This window comes from Macaca mulatta, chromosome 2 (assembly GCF_049350105.2).
Source record: "Macaca mulatta isolate MMU2019108-1 chromosome 2, T2T-MMU8v2.0, whole genome shotgun sequence".
In the NCBI taxonomy this organism is placed as follows: Eukaryota; Metazoa; Chordata; class Mammalia; order Primates; family Cercopithecidae; genus Macaca; species Macaca mulatta.
In genome coordinates, this window is record NC_133407.1 from 170,545,159 (window position 1) to 170,569,719 (window position 24,561).

The window sequence follows — 24,561 nt, forward strand, 5'->3', positions numbered from 1 at the left end:
GGATATGAGCTTGTCTTGTGCTGGTGCTGAACCCCTCAAGTCCTGTGAAATTAGAATGCTGGAAAGGCCCTCAAGTCTCTTTGTTTTGAAAGCAATGTGTTTTTGGAAAAGCACAACTTTCTGGGTTTTTCCTGAAAGCAAGATGTTTAAACTTCCAAATTATGCTCATAAAGTTTCTTAGATGTCAAACAGGTTTTCATAATAATAGTTTTGATGATTTAAGAGTAAGAAATTAAAAGCATATGGATTAAATGTCCCTTAAAATATGCATGCTTTAATATTGTGGGGTGTGGGGCAGTGCTTGACAAAAGCACTTTGCATTTCACACAGTCCTGAATGTTTGAAAAATAGTTGGGGCATTTGATTAGTTCTAAACAAGACCAGGTTCTCCTATCTTTGGCAGAACTCTGTGAGCCAGTTTTCTGTCCTTGCAAGAGACACAGTCTGCCCAATCCTGCGGAACAACAGCCCCCATCCCTGCAAGTGAAGCCTGGCAAACGTGAGCCGTCGTTTTCAGTTGAGAAAACAAGAGTGAAGTAATGGCCACAGCCTGCAGTTACCCCTCTGGAGTGGCCTGATTTATAACTGCCTTGGGAGCCTCACAGTATTACATCGCTTGATTTTGTACACACATAATGTCTTAGCCTTCCTATCCCACAATGTGTTAGGTGGTATTAAAGGTTTTCCACTGGGGCACATAAAATCTTGGCTTTTGTCCAAGCCAAAATCCAGCCACCCCCTGAGCATTATAATTGAAGTCTAAATAGAACTTGGCATCATCCTAGGGTCTCTCAATCAATCAACTAACATTAAATGCCTACTAGAGCAAGCCCTTACTATGATGGGGAGTGAGAGGAAGGGAGAAAAAAGGACATTTTAAAAAGTTCAGAAACACAGAAGACAAAGTCCCAGTTTCAAGCAACTAATGATCTACTCGAGGGGCTAAGACACAGGGGAAATGATGCAATGCCACCAGGCAGGTATGGATAAGGGAGGCTGGACTAGGAAGGCTCTCTGAAATAGGAGTGACTTTTGATGGGCCTTAGGGATTGAGCTGGTTCATCCACTTGTGAAAATTCACTTGTGAAATGTTTATTGAACACCTACTATATGCAACTTACTGGGCTGGTACTGAGGATAAAAAGGGGAGCCAGACAGGCCTGGCCCTTGCCTTTGGGCAGCTTGCCTTTCAGTTGGGAAGACAGGCATCAAACAGCTAATTATATCATTCATCCTTAGTTATAATTGTGAGTGCTCCAAAGAAGAAGGACAGGGTACTGGGAGGGTACTTGATCAAAGTTATATGTCTTAAATTGTCCTAGACCCTTAAAGTGTGCTTCACCAATCAGCTTGATATAAATGTAGACTCTCAGGCCCCTCTCCAGTCCTAGTCAATCAGAATCTGCATTTTTAGCTCAATGCCAAGTGATTCTTTTGTACATTAAATTTTTAGAAACAGTACCAAGATAGAAGTTTGCAAGAGAGCAGAGGACTCCTGGATCACACAAGTGTTAGAATATCTAGATTAGATGAATCAGACACCCCTTTTCCTGGATGATATTTAGACACCTGAATTGTGTGTTAAGGAGTCTGTGTTGCTTGCGTAGATGCTGAAGAGTGGCCAAGGTAAGTTAACATGCCTCTTAACTTTGCATTGTCCATTTGTATCTTATTTTCAGTTATATGTCTACTGGGTCAGGATCCTTTCATGCCCCAAAAGTAGGAGATCTATTCTGTTTGGCATCAATATTTCCCTGTGCTTCCCTCCCTGCACTCTCAGTGCTGGCTAATGCTTTCCAGATGAGGTGTGAGCTGCTGCTAATTGTACCCGGATCAGTCTTGATTTGTGTTTCAGTCAGCAAGGCACCTCACTAATGGGTCTGAAACTTGGCAGCGGGCCTGGGACCAGTGTCAAAGGAAACAGATCCGAAAGGCACACCGAGAACGGCAAGGAGACAGGGAGTCGATAGAGAAAGATTTGCAGGATGAAAGGAGGGGGAGGAATCAAAGGGACAGGAGTGAACAGGAGAGCCTTTGGGGGAAAAGCAACAGAGAAACAGACCTGGGAAAGCCGGAGCTGTGGAGGAAAGGGGAGAGGGACAAACACAGGAAAAGGCGGGGAGGCAAAGGGGAAAGGAACAATCGCATCTGCATCTCTGAGAGGAGGCAAAAGAGAAGGCAAGATAATCAGGCTGTGTTTTGTGATGTGATCCTGAACGCTGATAATGCCTGTGGTTGCTCACAGAGAAACCCTGTGTGGGGAGTGTCAGTCTCATTCCCATCTGCAGGCAGAAATCTGATGCCTCTCGCCTTTTCTCTCTGGCCTCCAGCTTTCCGACAGCTTGGCAGGGAACGCTGAACTCTGACAGCAGCCAGTGAGTGAAGGCTCAAGTTCTAAGCCTGACAGAGTTAAGGGGCTCAGACACACCTTGGCTTTATGAGCTGAGGCCCGAGGCAGGGCCTCTGCTGGCTTGAGCTCCTGGAGCCGGCTTTCCTGGAATCGAGTTGGAAAGAGGCCTTCTTAGGGGAAGCTGAGAGCTGAGGCCCAAGGCCTTTCTGAATTGGACACATTCACTGTACTTATTTTTTTTAATCACCTCTGTAAGAGGGGGGAAATCCACTTGCCAATATGAATTCCAAATTGTTTAAGTAGGGGAGAACCCACATATGCATGCAAATTTGTGCAGGCAAGCAGGGAGTGAAAGAAATAGGGAAACAGACTGAGGTTACCAGTGGACAGGCTAAGCATTGCCTAGGACAATAGCAAAGCAGTGGCACTACCTACCCAGGCTCCCAGCAAGAAACAAACAAGCAAGCTTTGGTTTTGGAGGAAAAATTGACACCTCAACAAATAACATCCATGTTCAAGCAAAGACTTGTACACAAATGTTTATGGTAGCACTATTCATAACAGCCAATAGATGGAAAAAATTCAGATGACCATCAACCGATAAATGGAAAAACAAAATGTGGCATACACATATAGTAGAATATTCTTTGGCCATAAAAAGGAATGAAGTTCTAATACAGGCAATTATAGAGATGAATCTTGAGAACATTATTCTAAGTGAAAGAGGCCAAACACAAAATGCCACATATTGTATGATTTTATTCATACGAAGTACTCAGAAATGACAAATCCCCATAGTGAGAGAACACAGCTCAGTTGTTGGCAGTGGGTCCGGGGAGGGAAGAATGGGGAGAGATTGCTTAACAGGCATGGGGTTTCCCTTTGGAGCAATGAAAAAGTTCTGGAACTAGATAGTGATGGTTGTGTCACATTGTGAATGTACTCAGTGCCCCTGAGTTTTATAGTTTAAAATGGTAAATTTCACGCTCTGTGTATTTTACCACAATAAAAACATTTTTTGAAAAAGGATTGAAATAATCATTATTGTGAATATCTGAAAAAAATGTGGTCTATCCTAAACTTGATTTATAATTAAATACTGCTTTTATTTTTATTCATATTCAGAGAGTCATTATAATATTGTAATGTCTCCAACTATTTTAATATGACCCTGAAGGGGAATGAGAATAAGAAGTTCTGAATAAGAAAGGAAAAAAAGCGATGGAAATAGCAAGGGAAAAGACAAAGAAAGTCAGCTATCTATAGGGTAGGAAATCAGAGTAGGGATGGCCTGCTAAAGAAAGGTGGCCAGATTGAGTGGGAGCAAATAAGCTTATGGTGCTTTGCCTAGGGGAGAAAGAAACTTCAGACACAGAGAAAGAGAATAAGGCAAGTCTCTGAGTAGAGCCAAACAGCACGGAAAGGAAACTTGGATAAACGAAAAGAGATCTTCAAAACAAAACGACAAAAACAAACAAACAAACAAACAAACAAAAAACAAACAAACAAGAAAACAAACCCCTCCAATTCTTCTTTTATTTCCTGGGAGATGAGTTCTTAAAGCTATGAAATACCACAGATCTGGGGGCTAGGATCTGTGGGTGGGAGGAAGATATTTCCTCTTTGCAAGATGGGGGCCATTCTCCACCAGTAACAGGTCTCACTGCCCTGTTGTCTCCAGCCTGGGAAGTGATTAAGCAGAAAACAGAAGAGCCCCAGTCAGGGATATGCAGCGGAAAGAGCTGTGCATTGAGCTGGCGGTTGGGCAAGATCTTTTCTGAACTCCTTTCCGATTCTGCGTTCCTGTGTGTAAATGATTCTAAGCCATGTACAGGTGCCTGAAAAAAGCGGGGCGTCGGTCAGTGGTTCCGGAGATCAACGCATGAATGTTTACCACATACATGTGCTCTAATTCAAAGGGGATTTGTTGGAATGCCATACTGGCCCTTCCCTGTAGAATGGTTGATAGGAAGATTGAGGTTGAGACTGTAACTTTCTGACATTATATCCAGTTGTTTGGAATGTAAGACTTTTAAAAAATGTTTTACATTTGAAAATATACACTAAAAAGATGAAAATTAAAATCACTCATATTCTTATCACTTTCGTGAGTCTATGCGTATTTGCCTATGCTTAGAACACACACACACCCACGTACACACACATGATCATATGAACGTGCTGTTTCTTTTTTCTTTTTTACTTTAATTTCTGGGATACATGTGCAGAACGTGCAGGTTTGTTATATAAGTATACATGTGCCTTGGTGGTTTGCTGCACCTACCAACCCATCATCTAGGTTTTAAGCCCTGTAGGCATTAGGTGCCTGTCCTGATGCTCTCCCTCCCCTTGCGTCCCACCCCTTGACAGGCCCAGCTGTGTGATGTTCCCCTCCTTGTGTCCATGTGTTCTCATTGTTCAACTGCCACTTATGAGTGAGAGTACATGGTGTTTGGTTTTCTGTCCCTGTGTTAGTTTGCTGAGAATGATGGTTTCCAGCTTCATCCGTGTCCCTGCAAAGGACATGAACTCATTCTTTTTTATGGCTGCATAGTATTCCATGGTGCATATGTGCCACATTTTCTTTATCCAGTCTATCATTGATGGGCATTTGGGTTGGTTCCAAGTCTTTGCTATTGTAAATAGTGCTGAATGAACATATGTGTACATGTGTCTTTATAGTAGAATGATTTATAATCCTTTGGGTATATACTCAGTAATGGGATTGCTGGGTCAAATGGTATTTCTGGTTCTAGAACCTTGAGGAATCGCCAAACTGTCTTCCACAATGGTTGAAGTAATTTACACTCCCACGACAATGGAAAAGCATTCCTGTTTCTCCACAGCCTCGCCTAGGCTGTTTCATTTAAACAACTTTCTGGTTATTAAATAGTCTTTAACAACGCTATGACTTTGGTGTGTGCGTGTTTAAGAAATTTACGATAAAAACAAAACATACAAACAAAACTGCCTGTATTTTTTAAGGCTTCAAGGTGATTTCTGTGAAATAAATCAGCTTCTGGGGTCTGGGTTCCTTCTGTGGGCATGTCTGCTAGTGCCTTTGAATCTTTTGAGAAGTCTTCCAGACTGAACCTATGAATGCATTAGACAAATCTTGTTCTTTAACCATAGAGAGAGTTGGGGGGGTGCCTCACTTCCTATGTGAGGAAGAAACTTGGGAAGACCTGCCAGTAGTTTGTCCCAGGTGGAAGAAAATGGGCCTGGCAGATCTCCTTTCAGGTTCTGCTAAGCAGAGGGCTGTTCTATGAGATGTTGAGAGGAAGAATTCAGAGATGAGGAAGTAGAAGCAGTTTCCTGAATGTTCGGTCAACAGCCACTTACTGGTACATATGGTACAACTCAAGTAGGGGCCAACGCAGCCCCTACCTACAAGGTCACAATTTTAGCCATCAGCATAGAGATGAGGAAGGCTTTGCTCAAGTGGCCTGAGATTTGCAGCATTTGTTTACGTCTTTTGCCCAGAACTGCACAGTTGGTGGTTGAAAGGGCGAAATTATTTTCCCTGTAATTGGGAGCATGGGGGGCACAATCTGTTCACAGGGTAGGAGGTCAGAACAGCACTGGAAAAATCACACAAGGCGTTATAGTGGCTTCCAGACCCTCTAATAATCTGATGAGCATGTGATCTTCCAGTGGCCTCTCATCTCAGAATAAATCCCTAAATCCTTACTACGTTCTGCAAGACCCTATGTGACCCACATCGTGCGTCTGCTTGTCGCAACCTCTGTGACCTTATCTCCTATGATGCCACCCTTACTCACTATATCCAGCCACAGGGGTCTCCTTGTGGCACCTTACACACCCAGCACACTCCTACCTCTGGCATTATTGTTATCTTAGCCTTGGAAGTGCTTCCCCTCAATGTTTGCACCACTCATTCCCTCACTTCATTCCAGTTCTGCTCAAATGTCACATCATTACCACCAAGTCATTCTTAGACCACTCTACCTAAAAATAGCATCCTCCCTCCATCATTTAGTTATCTACCTAGCTTCCTCCCTGGCGTGATTAGCAATGATTGCCACTGTTATGCATATATCTCTTGCTTATCATCTTATTATAAATGTAACACATCTTGTTCACCATCTGTCTATCACACTAGAATATGGATACTCTGAGAGCAAGGGCTTTGTCTTGTTCACTTCTATACCCCTGGCACCTTAACAGTATCTGGCGCATAAGGTTCAGTGAACGGGGTGGTTAAATGAGTGAACGGCCATTCTTTCCTTTCCTGCCGGCTGATTAACTTTACCTTTCACTCTAAAACTTAGAGCCATTTCTCAGATGGCTCTTGGTCTCTTCTTGTGCTCAAGCCTCAAGTTGCCACCATGGTTTCAGGTAGAAACTGTCTTCAAACCACCTGAATCTTAACTCAGAGGACATCAGAGGGATCTGTCTGTACAATTCACCTAGATACAAGGTATCCATTCAGACACAGCCTCCTGCTCAGCTTTCATGAGTCTCCTGACTTAAAAAACCTTCCTCTATCCTTCAGCCCCCATTTCTAACTCTACATCAAGATTCTATGTCCGTGATACAGTCCACGACTTGAGGTGATCTGTTCTCCTGGCACTCAAATTTATTCTGATCTCTGTGGCTACCCCTCAGTTTATTCTTCTGGGCCTCCCGCATCTCCGCCATCCACCTGCCTAGAGCCTAAGCCCTAAGAGATCTAATGATTGAGGATAATGTCCTTAGAGTGACCTACCACATATTCCCGTAGCTCCACCATCCAGCTGCCTAGAGCCTAAGACCTGAGAGATCTAATGATTGAGGATAATATCCTTAGAGTGGCCTACCACATATGACTCCATGTTAGTAGAGCTTCTGGGTCACTCCTCTCAGTTTAGAATCTTGTGTAGGCAGAACATTGTCTCAAGATGCCCTAAAAAGTAAAGTCTCAAGATGCCCTAAAAAGTAAAATCGAAGGACAAGTCGTTAAAGCCTGAGTGGTGCTCCTTGGAAGAAAGCCGAGATGCTCTGTAACAATGTTTGGGTTCGTAAGTGGCCAACTTTTCTGCTCTTCTGATGTTGTAAGAACACTGGACAAGGGCGCTGTCGCTTTGGAAAACTTAGAAGCTGACATCATCAGAATTGCTCTTCCTGACTGCTGGGGTCTTTCTGATCCCCTAGGATGGCAGCTTTTCCCATGTCAGGTGGTTGGCTGGGACACTGGCTTCATCTGAAGGAGGACTCTGGGCCCCATGAGGCTGGGAGGCTAAGGCTCGCAAGAGAGGAGGACAGAAGGGGCAGGATGGCTGTAACTAGTTATAATTGCCTTCCTACAGACATGTCTAAGCTTGGCTGCCACTCAAGTCTGTTCAGTCAAGGCGCATACATGTTGACTGAATGACTCTCCCTCCCCTTTCTCACTGCAATACACTGGGGGATTTTTTTAAAGCTATAATGAATTTTGCTGTATCTCCCCTGTCAGAATTATTACCTATGAGGACAAACAATAACAATGACATGCTGGAGACAGGCAACACCTAGCTGTCCAGCAGAAGACACGATGCTATGATATGCAGAGGTGAAAAAATTAAAATATTCATGCACACATGTCGTTAAAGCATTTTACCATTCTCGTTTCACATACACCTTACCTGTGGCACTTTGGGCGTGTTCATTTGCCTACTGCAGACAAATGGCTGAGGTCTATAGCAAAATAAGGCCAAGTACTCTTGTCTGGTGACACAACTGAGAGGGAAAAGGACTTGAATCCAGATTCTTACTGCCACACACCTCCCTCTCCCAACATTAGCATTGATACGTGATCATTTGCTAACTTGCAATCATATAAGAAAAAAAATGTTGATTGACATTCAATATAATGTATAATTAGAAGATATCAAAGAACTTCTCTCCTATCACAAGGTCTTTCTAAGTATAAAACAAAACCTAGAAATCAGAAATGAAAAGATGAATAAATTTGACTAAATATAAAAGAAACATCTCTGCAAGGTAGAAATTCTTGGTGGCCTGTAATCTCAGCAGTTTGCGAGGTTGAGGCAGGAGGATAGCTTGAGCCTAGGAGTTCGAGACTAGCCTGGGCAACCTAGGATGACCCTATCTCTTAAAAAAAACAAAAAAAACAAAAAAAAAGGAAGAAAAAAGAATAGCTAGATGTGGTGTCATGTGCCTGTAGTCCCAGTTACACTATGAAATGTATGAAATATGAACAGCCTCATTCACAACAAAATAAAATAATTAAAAATATATCGACAAACCATTTTTCATCTATTAAATTGGCAAAGTCAAAAAAACTTGATAAACCGTGTTAGTGAAGGCTTAGGGGAATAGGCACCCCCATATACTGTAAGTGGGACTGTAAAATAGCATGTGTTAAGAAAGAAAATGTAGCAAAATTTGTTATAATTACAAATGAACAAAGAATTTGGCTCTTTTCTAGGTATTTATCTTAAAATACACTCTCATCTGTTAAATGATGCATGAATGATGAAATTCATTGCAGTGTTATTTTAAATAATAATACACTGGCAACAACTTAGTGTCCATCAATAGGTGATTAGTTAAATTATGATACATTTATACAAGAAAATATTTTTCAGCTTAAAACAGAATGAGAATGCTTTTTATGTACTGACAGAAACATTTTAAAAATATATTAAGTGAAAAAAGCAAAGTACAAAATAGTGCATAGAGTATGCCGTCTTTTGTAGGACAAAGTGGGGAAATAGTGGTATGGATTTACCTGTATATATAAAATAGCTCTGCAAGGATACACAAAAAACTAGCAATGTTGGTTGTCTTGAGCAAAAGAACAAGGTGGCTGAGAGACAGATGTGAAGGAGGTATTTTTACCTATTTCCTTTCAAACTTTCTAAGTTTTAAATAGATCAATGTGTTACTTCAAAAAAATAGGCAACTTATTTTTGTCTTTGAGAAGTATCAATTAATCTAATCATCAACCTCAAAAACTAAAATCTTGGATAAAGACCTCAATGAATGCAGCAAATAAGCTTTAACAAATTTTAAATTCTCAATTCATGGTTGAATAAGGAAGAGAGAGATGGAGTGTGAGAAAGTGGGAGCATTAGATACCATCCAGGAGACTAGAGAGGGATGATGGGCAGAAGATAAACAGGGCAAGAGGGACAGACACAGAGGGAGAGAGTCACAGAAAACTAGGGAGATAGGCAGAGACAAAAGTTGCTGAAGCAGGTGCTACTGTTGGGTTAAAATGCTGCTACTGCACTCTGGCATTCAACTCAGGGTGTGCTTCAGACCAGACTGTCCCTTATTACCACTGCTCTTGGAGATTGAGTTTATTTTTCCATGGATTTCTTGGGGTTTCTCTGTGTATAAGGAATTGACAAGGGTTTGAGAAATTTACTTAGGAAACATGGAGGTCCTCTGACCCCACCAGCGAAAATAAACAAGCGTAAAGTGGTACTTACAGGAGAATAAAATAACTGTGGCTCTAGGATTTGGCAGATTATATCAGTAATATGAATTGTGAATATTCAGTGGGTTAATGGGATTTGCCCACACATGCATGTGTCATAAGGTGTGAGGATGTACTTTGATAAATTCCATAGAATTTACCCCAGTGTATTTTGCTTCCTTGTTAATATTCATAACTATTTTGTTTCCATAACACTTTAAACAAAAACTGCACTATAATGGGTTGCTTAACTTCTTGCATTCAGTTGATTGTATACTTTTTGAGGGTTGTGGGTTATATCTTCTTCATCTTTGCATTCCCAAATCTAGCACAGTTCCTGGCACAGTATAGGTAATTATTGTTAAATTTAACTGAATTCAGATTGCTATCAGAGGGTTATGCTTAACTACATGCAACAAAGACCAAGCAACAGTAGCTTAAACAAGATATGTATCATGTAATAAAAAGTAGAGATAACAGTTCAGAGGTGTGCAATGTTTGCTGGGACCTATCAAGGATCTAGACTGCTTTCATATTTTGGCTTGCCAGGCTAGCATTCAATGTCCCTTCTCATGCTCCAAAGATGGCGGCTACTCTGGCCACACTCCAATCAGGAAGAGAAGTTAAGAGCAAAGGGCAAAGGCCAAAGCCCAGTGGATTTTCTATAATAAATCCTGCCTCAGGGAATTGTGCTTACCTTTCGTTGGCCAGAAGTGGATCATGTGACCTCTCTACCGTGCAAAGGCATCTGGGAAGCTGATGTTTTAACTGGGTGTATTGCTGCAGCCCATAATAAAATTGAGGATGTCTTAGGAGCTGGGGATAATGAAATAATGAATAGCAGTATCAGTCGCAAGTGTGTAAAGGCAAAAACCACAAACACATTTTCAACTCGAAACTTCTCTCTCATTTGCTGTATTTTTCCTGTTGTCTTTTAGATTCTTGATGATAATATTCCATTCTCTTGAAAATCCCAGCAGATTCAATTTAGCTATAGACCATCAGAGGCCATGGATTACTTTATTCCTACTGCCCCCACATCCTCTCCCCTGAGCCCCTGAAGTTCCTGGCATATTCAAAGACTCTAAAGTAATATAAGTACCTGGCCCCATACACTTCCTATACTCCATATGCTGTCTTCAGGGTTGAGGACTGGGATATTCCCCAGGGTCAGAGTTGGATGCAAATTCCTTCTCACTCTGTTGCTCTTCTGCAATTCTAGCCCCCTCTCCCCGCAAAGCAGCAATCCTCTGTGGATCATATCATGGGATTGTCTTCATTAGTGGATTTCTTAGAAACATCTGGCAGCAGAGCCGGGCCTGTTCCAATTTTCTGAGTCCTCCCAGACCACAGGCATTCTCTTGAATGATCAAGTGATCTTTCCCCTGAGCCTGTGGAGGAAATTTGTTCTGGTCTCCTGTGCTTCTCCCTGAACAGGAGAAGGTTGTTTATTCCGCATAATTAATGGACAGAGAAACTGGGCCTAATTTATTTTACTCATAGGAATGTAAGTCTGTTCTTTCAAGAGAGGAATGTGTGTCTTTGCCTCACCCAAGCAGTCTCACAATTTTCCCATAAAGGGTAGATACACTTGGGCCACTTGGGCCAAAGATGAGGGGAAGGAGCAATTCTCAAAAAATCTCAAAGGGAAACAATACAGTTTCAAAGAAATAATGTTTCTGTTTTGGCCATATCATCTTAAGCACTTTGTGTAATCATTTAAAATGATTATTGAAAGGCATTTAATGAGGATGTTTTGATTAGACCTTTGTGCTAGACTGGATTTCTGCGTCCTTCCAGAATTTGCTAATTTTTCAGGAAGAAGAATTAGAAGTTTAATGTCCTTTAATTTATCTCGAACCAAGAATACTGAATTTTACTCGCATATTCTAAGCTAAGGATGGCACATTTCAAATGCCTGCTTGCTGTATACAGAGCAGTGTGCTCGGGACAGAGATAAATTACAAAGGCCATGGTTCTGAGACCCTGTCAAACTGCATCTGCAAAACTCTTTGCAGATGGATTCTACAAATTCTTTAGAGTACATTGGCAAAACCTACATTCTTCTCAGTGGAGGCCATTAATTAATTAATTTCGTATCCCATAATAGTTATTTGTCTATGTGGTGGTAAAAGCAGACAGTGGGATGGGAAAAGCATGGGTTTCAGACTCAGGCCTGTGTCTGAATGCCAGCTGTTATTTCATACTAAGTATGTATTTCATACATAGCCTCTCTTTGCCTTGGTTTCTTCATTTGTAATCCTGTCATGCGGGATTGTTGTTACCGAACGTAAAGTTCTTGACTCACGGCAAGGCGCTTCATAAATGGTAGTTATAATCAATATACAAAGTATTTTCCAGTGTTTAACTTCTTCTGAAACCTGGTAAACTCAAATCAAGGTGGCCATTGGCTTCAGCATCACCTCCCAGGATGTGAATACTATTGTCACTGACTTACTGTGGTGCCTTTCCTACTCTCTCATTTCCCATTTATTCTTTTTTTTTTTTTTTTGAGATGGAGTCTCACTCTTTGGCCCAGGCTAGCAGCTTCTTACCTTGCCTTCTTCACCTTGTGTATTTTTTTAAATTCTAAAGTGAGAAACAACTTCTTTTCCCTTACTGTTTTGACCTTATTTTCTTCTCATTGTCCAATGCAAATTTGAAGTGTTCACATTTGTCCCAACATGTTGTGGGTATCTCATAAATATTAATGATAATATAGTAACGTTAATAATTATGTATTGAGCACCTCCTTTACTGTGTACCTGCCATTATTTTAAATGCTTCGAATACTTCAATGAACAAAGACAAAACTCCCCACTATCCTGAAGACGAATGTATTCATATTTGGGGATCCCTAATATCAGTAGTGCTTAAGAATTTGGTCTACATAAACCTTAACATGTTTTTCAAACATTACTAAACACGAGGTCAAAAGACATGAATAAACTCTTCAAATAGGGGAAACACAGAAAATTACTCAACACATAGAAAACAGATCAGCCCAATAATAATGAAAGAAATGAAAATATAAACAACCTTATAGAAGTTAGTGGAAAAAAATTTTATTATTAAGTTATCAAAAATAAATAAATACATAAATAAAAGGTTGGGTGTTGTGGCTCATGCCTAGAATCTCAGCACTATGGGAGGCCAAGGTGGGAGGATGGTTTGAGCCCAGGAGCTCAAGACTGGCCTGGGCAACATAGTGAGACTATATCTCCAAAAAAAAAAAGTTACTCGAATGCGGTGGCACACACCTGTAGTCTCAGCTAAACAGGAGGGTGAGATGGGAGGATCCCTTGAGCCCAAGAGGTTGAGGCTGCAGTGAGCAGTGATTGTATCACAGCACTCCAGCCTGGGTGATAGAGTGAGACTCTGTCTCAAAAAAATAGAAGAAAAAAAAAAAAACAGGAGACTGCACTTCTTGATACACAGAATGTATATACAAAATAATGTTAGGTAAAACAAGAGAGTGAAAAATATTATGCATGAGCTGACACACATACTTGTATTTGATAATTTTTTGGTGACCTATAAAATGGATTTTAAAAACTCAGTAGCCACACTTACAATCTGCAATCTGATTTCCTTGGAAAATATAATCTCCATTACCTCCTCCTTTGCCAGTTATTTGCACTAGTATATCAAAAGGACATTCTTCTTTTTAGGTGCTGTACCCAAGCCTACTTCATCAACACAGATTCTCATGAACTGTAGAGCAGCAGGGTTAGAAACAACCCGGACACCAAACAAGCCATACTTTCATTTTACAGAGGCAGGAGTTGATGTCCATAAAGGGGGAGGGTCTTGCCTAAGGTCTCTCTGCTAGTTAATGGCAAGGATAGCATAAAACATAAGTTTCAATCTTCTTCAGTACTTAATACAGTCACTGGTACTTAGTAGGAATTTGAGAATATTTGTGAAAAGAATGACTGACTTTCACAATAGAAGACTGACATGGAAGAATGCTCACATACTGAGAGTCTTGCTTCTGGGCACCCAGTTGAGAGTCAGCATCTGAATATGAAAGATTTGGACTCACAGAGCAGAACCAAAACAGAAAACAAAGCAAAAACCAAAACTGAAAACCAAAAAACAAACAAAAAACAAGGAAAGGAAACCTAAAGCCACGGTCTGGCTTGTAGAAGGCTACTATTTGACTTAAAATACTTGGAACAGTCGTAATTTTCATGGGTGTGTCTGCCCCTCTACAGATCTAGGTCCTGGGCAGTTAAAAGCTATGGGTTTATTCTGGTTTATTTTAGGCAGCCTGCTGTGGCATCTTCCTATTGTGGTTGAGGACATTGTGTGGATGGGCAAATACTTGAACTTCTATTTGGATTAATGCTCGTTATTTTATTTCAAAAGGAAGAAGAGCTGACATAAGTAGTTCATGGAGAGTCCTGGTGGGAGAAGGTGATATCGGCCTTACTGCAGAACTAGGGTAATATGAAGGAAACCAACATGGAAAACTGTGTCTCCCTCCTTGTGTTGTTTTGGAGGCAGCCCGGGCTAGGAGGATGAATCTACTTTCTAACTTGTGGAGAGATCATGGCTAAGTCACCCTGGTCTCAGTTTCTTCAAGGGTAAATTACAGTCCTGATTAAGAAGTTCGGAGACGGTAACAGACATGAAAGAATTTTGAAGAATATATTATGTGATATTAACTTGTGGTGGTATATGAATTCAGCACAGAAAACAATTTTTTAGAAAGCTGTGTTGTGTTGCTACTTCTTATAAATGATGGCTAAGAAAAGAGAATGAGCAGAGGAGGCCATGCTTATAAGGAAGGAAGGAAATACCTGAACGATGGGTTTTTACATCATGGAACAATGGTAAAAAAAATCTTTGGCTACAGTTTCCTCTTGTCCACTCATCTACCTACCAGTTGCTGCTAAACATTAAACATTAAAGCATGGTAAAGAGGTCTACGAAACAAACAAACAAACAAACCACCACAACAAAAACTAGGCAATAATAAACCTTTGTCAAAATTTATCCTCCTTTTCCGCATCCTTTTCTATCAGCCTATAGCCCATCATAGAACCCCGGCAAATATTAAATAGCTGTGGCTGAACAGAAAAAACAACAGTTTTAGAATTAAGAGTTGGGTATGGGCTTGAGTTCCTATCAGCCTAGAGCCCATCATACAACCCTGGCAAATATTAAATAGCTGTGGTTGAACAGAAAAAAACAACAGTTTTAGAATTAAGAGTTGGGTATGGGCCTGAGTTCCTGCACACATTGGCTGTGTAACCTAGAGAAGTTTTTTTTTGTTTTGTTTTTTGTTTGTTTGTTGTTTTGAGACAGAGTTTTGCTGTGTAAGTTTTAAAAGTCTTTCTTATCCCAGATTTCCTCATCTGTAGCAAAAGAACAGCCTACTATCTGGGCAGTGTCCAAATGAAATAATGTTTGTCAAAACCCTTTACAAACTGTAACGTGCATTAGAAATGCCTATGTTGTTATTCCATCTTTTTGTCTCAGTTTCTTCATTTGTAAAACAGAGCCAGTGACACCCATTTCACCAGTATATTTTGGCTCCACATGAAGCCCTCTGCAAGTAACTGAGTCTCACATTATACCTCACCCTAGATCTACGGCCCCTTATTTCTCTACCATGTAATGGAATATTTATTTCCAGCCTGACATTTTTGTTTTCTATTCTCTTGTTAGATATCACCCTCAGAGAGCTTGCAATTTACTTGATAAGTGAAGACCCTCCCATGATTTACCTTCCCACTTCTCTATTTTTACAAGGGCCTGCCACCGTAGAGAGCTGGGACCCACATTTGACAAGATCCTCTTGGTTCTCTCTACCAAGAGGATTTAGGCATTCACCCTTCTTCAGACACTCCTGCCATGCTGACTACAGGGAGACCCCGGAGAGGTGAAAAAGCAGAGTGGACTGTGACAGCCTGAAGAACATTAAAAAGGAGCTTGCAGACGGTGCCACTAAATGCCTGAGGCACTGAGCGAGAGGAGGGGCCCCGTCCACTGAGCTGGCCGTCTCCTGTCTTCCCTCAAAACAGATAGCTCTTTCCATTCACGTCCACATGCGTCTATTCTCTGCCTCTTGAGTGGGCCTGAAACTGGAAAACATCTGCACTAGTTTCGTTTGGGTGTGATTTATAAGGACTCCCTGCGGTCCCCTCTCTCCCTACTCCTCCTCTTCACCTCTGGGGCTTCGGGTTTGGTTTTTTTTTTTTGTTTTTAAACAGGCTTGTGTTTCTTGAGACTGGGTCACCTTGATTTATTATGCCCTGGACTCATTAACAAAAGACTCTGGGACAGGTCATTTATTTTCTGAGTGGTGATTTCCTGTCCTACCCCAGCCTGGCTCAGCAGGGGCCCAGCGGAGCACAGACTTATATTAGCTGTACTGTCACCATGGGAGAACAGAATTGAGCAAGAAAAGTTCAGAGGGCAAAAAACGTCTCTGAAGAGCTTTTCTCCTTACTCTAACGATTTCCTTCAGAGTCCCTTTTGGTGGCTTTCTGTCTCTTTTTTTTTCCCCCTTACCCCAGCAAATGGGATAAAGTTTAACAAGTTGCAAGGCTGCCTTCTTAAAGGAATAAACACTGGCCTTTCTTCTCTATTTCATGTTTGAGTGATCCAACATTTATATGCAAAAATAAAAGATAGGGAGGATACTAGTGGGTGCCCCAAGCTGAGGATGAATTAGATGAATTAAACAGTCCAAATTTTTATCAGGCCCTTGTTACAATAACATCTTCATGTTTAGGCACTGAAATCTGATGTGTTAATTTTTAGAGAGACCAGAAGACAAAAATAAAATTACTCCAGATTTTCAAATAGGATCTTGGGAAGAAGATGAAAGAAATTGACATTATTTAGCCTAAAGTTCAGAGGCTGAAGAATGATTTATTAACTGTTTCCAGGTCTCTGGAAGGTAGTTACATATAGGAATGAAGGTGACCAGCTGTTTTCCGACTGCACTAAGGATAGAATAAAAGGAAGTGGAATCAAATTGTAGTAAAATGGCAGAATAAGTAGTCATAAAAGTGAATATCCATGGCTAAAGTCTATTGAGGAAGATGTGATATATCTTTAAAGCTGTAAGCTTGTTAGCCCCATTTTATAGGTTAATGAATGGAGGTTCAGAGAGGTTAAAAAAACTTGACCAATGTCAATCACTGAGGAAGTGACAGAACCAGGTCTAGCTGACTTGACAGCGTATGACAAGGCTGACTTATATGGCAAATAAATGAACAAGAAATACAGAAAATAGTCATTTTATGAAGTGTCATTATTCTAGATCGGCTCATGTGCAGAGGACAGGGGATTCAATTCTGTGGACTTAAGGTCTTGGGATTCTGGGCTATACCTGCCCCTGTGTTGGGAGGGCAGTACCCTCCATTCACCCTCAGCCCAACAGACAGGCAGAGAGGGCAGATCAGCACGGCGGTTTCCCTCAAACACTCTGAAGATTTCTGGCTCTGTTTGTGCTGGTCATGTCTGTTGCTTGTCATGGGCTGCACTCCCAGACGAAGGCTCTGGTCTCAGGAAGGCCATGAGGATGATGGGTTGTGAGTGTCTGGGGCACAGGAAAGACATCCCTGCTACGCACAGTGCATGGTCTCCCAAAGGTTCATCCCTCATAGGAAGGCCAGTTAGTTAAGGTGATTCCAGAGTTTGTTTCATGGTGAGGATTGGAATCTACGCAGAGCCACCAAAGTGGCTAGACTTCTTCTGAGGAGCATGCAGAAGTGGGAGGAGCAAATCCCAGCTGTATCATTGTCCATGCCTATGGGTCAGTTTGGGAATGGCCATGATGAAGGAGCAAGGCTATACGAAACTAGTACTGATTGACCAAATGGGAAGGATGACTGACATGTGCTGCGTACTTACTCTGCCAGGCGCTATTCAAAGGTTGGTGAACTATATTTTCTCATTCAGTCTTTGTAGCAACCCTATAAAGTCAGTAGTACTGTTACCAGAAAGGGGTCGCGATCCAGACCCCAAGAGAGGGTACTTGGATCTCGCTCAAGAAAGAATTCGGGGCGAGTACATACAGTAAAGTGAAAGCAAGTTTATTAGGAAAGTAAAGGAATAAAAGAATGGCTACTCCATAGACAGAGCAGACCGAAGGCTGCTGGTTGCCCATTTTTATAGTTATTTCTTGATTATATGCTAAACAAGGGATGGATTATTCATGCCTCCCCATTTGAGACCACACAGGGTAACTTCCTGACGACGCCCTGGCATCTGTAAACTGTCATGGCTCTGGTGAGAGCATAGCAGTGAGGACGACCAGAGGTCACTCTCATCACCATCTTGGTTTTGGTGGGTTTTGGCAAGCTTTAATGCAAGCTGTTTTATCAGCAAGATCTTTATGACCTGTATCTTGTGCCGACCTCCTATCTCATCCTGTGACATGGAATGCCCTAACTGTCTGGGAATGTAGCCCAGTAGGTCTCAGCCTCATTTTACCCAGCTCCTGTTCAAGATGGAGTTTCTCTGGTTCAAATGCCTCTGGCGGGACTGTGGTTAGGTCATTTACGATGAGGAAAAGAAGCGCAGTGAGGCCAGTAACTTGTTTGAGCCCAGCAGCTAGGAAGAGTTGGAGCTTGAGTCCAGGTCCAGAGAGAGTCTGACCCCAGTGGCTGTATTCTTAATTACCTCAGTTTAGGGTGAGGTGCTTAAGTTCCTCCCTCTCCCCAACCCCTGGAGAACAATGACATAGCTTCTCGCTGCCTAGTTTATAAGAAGTACTAACAATTGTAAACATTGCTCTAATTTAGGGATTTAGATTCACTCTTTCTCTGCCTCTTTCTTTACCATAAAATAGGCTGGAGGAGAGAGAACAAAAAGTAAACATTTGTATGCTCCGCAGGTCAGGCCCTTGGGTATTCGGAGTCTGTAATTGCTCAGTTAATTAAATTCTGTAATTGCTCAGTTAACTGTTTGCAAGGTGTGGGAGGCTGGTGGAGGAGGAGGGCAGGTTTTCCAACAGTAAATCCTACAGGGAGGGGCAAGAGAAGAGCACCAGCATCTGCTACCTGCAGACCTTGAACTAAATGTTTTCCCATTAGTTACCTCATTTTCATCCTCTTAACCATCCTTTGAGGTGGGTGTTATCAGCACAACTGTACAAATGAGAAAGGTTGTATAACTTGCCTGAGGTCAGATTCCCTGTGAACAGAGGACCTGGGATCTGAACCCCAGAATGTTGCCCTCCAGAGCTGTGCCCAATACACTGTTCAGTATCCACTTCTATGGACAAGACAACATTGACAGAGCACTCAACAGGCTTAGCCAGGAACACAACCCAGATCACACAGGTGAGATGGCCCTGGCCACACCCTCCACCTCAGGCTCAGCTCAACCCTTCCTCCCTCCTGGGAGCATGTCAGCCTTCAGTGTGGGGAGCAGCAAACTGGACAAACAAGAAGCTATTTTCTGGGCTGTGCTCAGCCAGGGGCCTGGGGCATGACAGGATGGTTAATGCAAAGCTTGGCAAGCCTTCCCGTCTTAATTTAGGCCTCCTCCCAGGAGGGAATCCAGAGGCGGGAACATGAGAAAGGGAAAGGAAAAATAATAAGAGATAAGTGAGAAAAGAGAATATTTATAGGGCTTGGAACATCTAATGGAAACCAGCTGCCTTATTGGGGATGGGGGCCTCTGGTTTTCCCTGCAGGGGATTATTAGGTCTTCTCTTGTACATACCTGTGTGTGGAGGGGGGTCTGGGCAGAGAGAGAGCAACAGCAGGGACCAGCCTGGAGGCAGGGTGGAGGGCTGTGCTTACTGTACATTGGCCACCAGAAAGTGGCTATTCCCCTCCTGGCCTCACTCCACCCCCACCTCCTGCCTTCATTTTCAACTGGAGCTGATTCAAACCTGCTGCTCTTGGAAGGAGGCCATGAGTGCAGGCTCCAACAGAAAGATGATACGCGAGGGGATATGAGTGCGAGAGACTGGGGCAATCAGAAAGAATGAGAAAATGAGACGAGGGAATGGAAAAGGTGAATAACAGGGATGATGAGGGAGGGAGAGAGATTGAAAGATTAAAATGTTGGCCCGAGTGGGGAGCTTGGAAAGAAGGGAGTGAAGTCTGGAGTTGGAGCAAATTCAGAGCTGATCCTTCTGGGCCCTGTTCTCTCTCCCACAGACTCAGACGGTTGCAATAAAGATGTGTCTGTTTGAGATTTTCCAGGTCCCTTTCCCATAAATCTGTATTTCCTTCTTTCTCAAGGTCTTTGGACCAAAAGCCTCATCCAAGAATTGTGTAAAGAACACTTAAAGGTGGAGGAGGTATCATAAATGGGAAAAGTGTGATAATTTAGGGCTGGAATCTGGGGCACACATTTAGAAAGACAGCAGCCAAAAGTAAAGGCACTTTCCAGAGGCCAATTTGTCCTGAGGCTTAAGCTCTGGGACTTTTTATTTCTAGCTCTCTCTTGGGGGCTCTTGGTGAGTTGGAGAGGATATGTTCATGAATTATGGAGTAAATTTCTGTGTTTAACTGATATGAATTCAATGATATGTTAGGCCAAATAAAGCACGAGACAGCATTTAAAGAGTAAGGATGATTTGCCCATCTTTTAACACAATGAGCAAGAACGTTAGGTGAGCTGAGCTGAGAGATGTGAATCTACTCTTCCCTTGGTTTCTTTGGTCTTGATTCTCAGATAGATCTCATAATATCGGTGAATGTATGTTTAAGGAAACAAGAACTTTTTAAAATAAAAAGTTGTCCTTTAAATAAAAGTTCACTACTTTGTCTCCTACCCAACTGAAGGAAAACACACGTTACATTGCTTTTGTTGAAAAATGGTGTAGGGAAAGAAGAATAATTTTTTCTTCAACTTTCAGAAGTTCTTAGATGGGAACCCTATCTAGACACCTATAACATAAGACAGATTAACAAGAGAAAAACAAACAGAAGTTTATTCATATGCATTATTTTATATATACATGGAGATACCCACGGAGTAGTTCTCAAAAAGGTGGCTTTGAATTCCAGCTTATATAATATCTTCAACAAAGAACAGTAAATTTTTAAGGAAGTGACAAGACAAAGGGAAAAGAATTTAAGTCTCTAGGAGTGGCAACTTGGGGGAAGGCAAATTAAAGGTTGGTTAGTAAAGTTTGTTTGTGTAGATTGCTCTGGAACCATCTCCAGGTTTATAAGAGTTCCAAGCTGTCTTTAGTGGTTAACCTTTGTTCGTTCTGGTAGAAGTGGGGTGATGGGGTGCAGGATACCTATTGTCTTTGTAAATCTATGTCCTGCTTTTAGGCAAACAGAGGAAGGGCAGCGAGCTTTTCTGCATGTGTTTCGTCTTAATTACCTTCAGCTCAATATATTTTGGGGTGGCATATTTTGGTCTCACACAATGGTATAATAATGTTCTTTAAGGACAATTTAGAGGATTTTCAAGCCATTTTAATCAGACCTCTCCCTTTTTAAATGTTAAGTGCTGCCTATAGACTTCAGTGTCCATTGTGGTTGGCGAATGTGTGAAAATGTTGACTGTATTTGGACTTATGGTTGGATTAATGGACAGCTTTCTCCTGATTACCCAGTCCACTGGTACATAATGATTGAGAAAGGCCCACAGATCCCCTGAACTCAGGCAAAGCTCCAAGAGGGGGCAACAATAACCAGTGTGATGGAAGCCCTCTCCTTTCAACTGAGTCCCTTCCTCTTATCTGATCACATGCTCTCACTCCTATCTTTCGATCTGAAACAAGTACCTGTCTTGCCACCATATGACACCACCGTAAGTGCTAAGAGTGGCTCCTGGGCACTAACAACATCTGACTAGCACAGACAAGCCTCTGGTCTTGGTAGTATCTCAAGGAGGTCTCCCTTTGTGCTTTTCCATCTTATTCAAAATGTTCGCCTTTTTCATTAACTCACCAACAACTTTTCTGTGCCAGCAAGATTAGAGAAAAAGTCAAAGTAGTTCAAAGCCCATGCTGACAAAAATAGCAACATTCCCTTAGAAAAACAATAATTACTACTGTTGTAAGAACTTCAGGAAAAAAGTGAAGCTTCCAAACAAAAAGTGGAAATGTTTTCCCCTTTGGAAGACATTTCTGCTCAAACCGTTACAGCTCTGGGGCAGCCTCATCTTGCCCACAGAAGCATCTGTCTTTTAGAAATGAAGACTCTCCTTGATCATCCACAGTCCATACGCTACTCTGATTTGTAAAACTGGATCTCATAAGCTCAATCAGAACTCTCACGAGGCTGGGGAGAGAAGGGATTTCAAGAGTACTTACATCTCCCTACTGTGACTTCCAGGTCAGACTGCTGCTGGGTCCTTATTCTTCAAGACCTGTGAGGAGGGCTATTCTCAGCCTTTCAAAGTGATGCCAGAGAAAGGATGCTTTGGCATTTTACAATTTGTTTGCTGGACTCTGCTGGTGCTTTTAGAGTCGTGATGTTCCACATATCCAGGCTGTCCTTTAGATTATATATATATATTTTTAATGTTTATTTATTTCTCAGTAGATCCGGTGCCTTAAGAAAAACAAACAATGAGATATCTCTATTTGTGTCTTGATGAATTATAAAAGACATTTCCCATCCTTCCTTCCGTTCTATGATCCATTGTCTCCTTTCTCTCTTTTCAGTGTTGTCTTCTCATTTGCATATATTTGACATGGACTTGCGGATGTAGGTCAACCACTTTAATTGTGTGAGTCGGAGTGTGTTAGTGGGGAAAACACAGCATAAGTCATATTTTTCAATGGCAGAAACATTATGTGTGACATTGGCATTTGAACTTCTCTTTATTTTTATTATTATTATTTCTTGAGACAGAGTTTTGCTCTGTCACCCAGGCTGGAGTGCAGTGGCACAGTCATAGCTCACTGCAGCCTCAAACTCCTGGGCTTGAGTGGCACTCCTGCCTCTTCCTTCTGGGTAGCTGGAATTATGAGTGGGCACTACCACACCTGAATAATTTTTAAAAATTTATTTGTAGAGACAAAGTCTCACTATGATTGCCCAGGCTGTTCTCAAATTCCTGGGCTCAAGCAGTCCTCCCTGCTCAGCCTCCTAAAGTGTTGGGAATACAGGTGTGAGCCACTGTGCCCAGCCTGAATATTTTATTCACACCTCATGAGTTGGTTTAAATGGAAGCATTCATTATTTAAGTGCTCTAGGATGCCCTTATGTTAATCTGAACAGAATGTGTCACTACTCTAGAACTGGAAAATATAAAGGTCCCAAGTACTATGTGAAACATTTAGAACCATGACTTTTAAATGTCCTACATTTAGGTCCTGGAGAAAGGACCTAAAAAATCCTTTAAGTACCTCTTGAGACAATACATATCCTGGGAATCTCCAGGGACACTCTAATCTGTGTGTGATGACTTATTTTTAAGAATCCATTACCATTTATTTCCATTGGATGAATAACCCATCACAGAGATGGGGAACACATGAACGGTGGTAGAGTTGGGGGCAAGAGATGAGTACAAATTTGGTCAAGTGATTGAATCAGCTAATAATTTATTTAATCATGCTTTTCTGCAGGCAACTTTTCTCCATTTGATCTTAAAACTTCATGAGAGGTTTTGCCATATTCTTTGCAGGTAAACATTATGTGTGCATTCTCTAATATACCAGATTCAACCACGGAATGGTCATCCCTGTTAGAGACTCATAAACAACCATGGGTAGAGCTGGAATGGCGCTTGGAGGCTGCAGGTGGTGAGAGGTTGTTGTACAGAGTATTCAATTTCTCCAATAAATTCATCCAGTCAGACTCTCACACATTGGATCCCAACAGACTCTTTTATATTCCCTTTACCCTGTGTAGTCCTTCCAACCTGAAATTCCCTTGCTTTCTCTTTGTATAATTAAATCTTAAGATTCAGGTTCGCCTTCTCTTCCTCTGTGAAGCCTTCACTGAATGCAATTCACCCATAACTCCCCTCTCTCACACCCTGAGAGCTGGTAGTGCCTATCTTGTCCCACTTCTTAAGTTTCCGCACTGTCCAGTACTGTTTCTTAGGTTTCTGGGTATTTAAGAGCCACCAGCTGGCATTGCTTGCAGATGGACTCCAGAAGTCCCTGAAAAAGACACTGTAGAGTCATACTGGAATCACACTGAACACAGAAGGAATAAATTGTTGGGCTTGGTGGAGGTGGTGACTGGACTCACATGAGAATAGACAGCTGATACACTCTTTCTTCGTGGGAAGATATTTAGCACAGAGAGCATCCTTTTCCTTCCCTGCTCCTTTCTCCCAGAGAGAGGGATAAGGAGACCTGGGCTTGAACCTGAGGAGACCAGACTGGCCTAGACTGGGAAGACGAGTCTAAGCTGTGGTGAGCTGTTTGCAGTTTATAAACAAGTCCTGACATCCCGATTTGGGTGTTGGCAAACAATGTCTTCAGCCCGAGAAAGTTCTCAGAGATGCACCAAGGCCTCAGGCTAAACTGCAGAGTAGGCAAAACCCTTCACCACTCTTCCTCCCACTCCTTCAGTTCCTCAGCACCCCAGATACCTCCAGCCCTCACACTGCCAACTTTGGACATTCCTTCCTTGATGTCTACCTGGGCTTGATCTTCATAAAGCCTATATGGTAAAGTTAGCTTTTCCTCTTCCCACCAGGTACTGATCTCTTAAAACCAACACGATGCAGGTAATCAAACTGGCTTTATCTTTCTATTAGGTATTCTAGACTAAAAGCTCCATTAAACTGATGTAATTTAGTAAGGGAGATGTTGGGGGGCTAAGGGCTTTGTCTATCTCTATCAGCTGCTCTCCTCTCCCCGCAAGCTAGACTTTGGATAAACTAC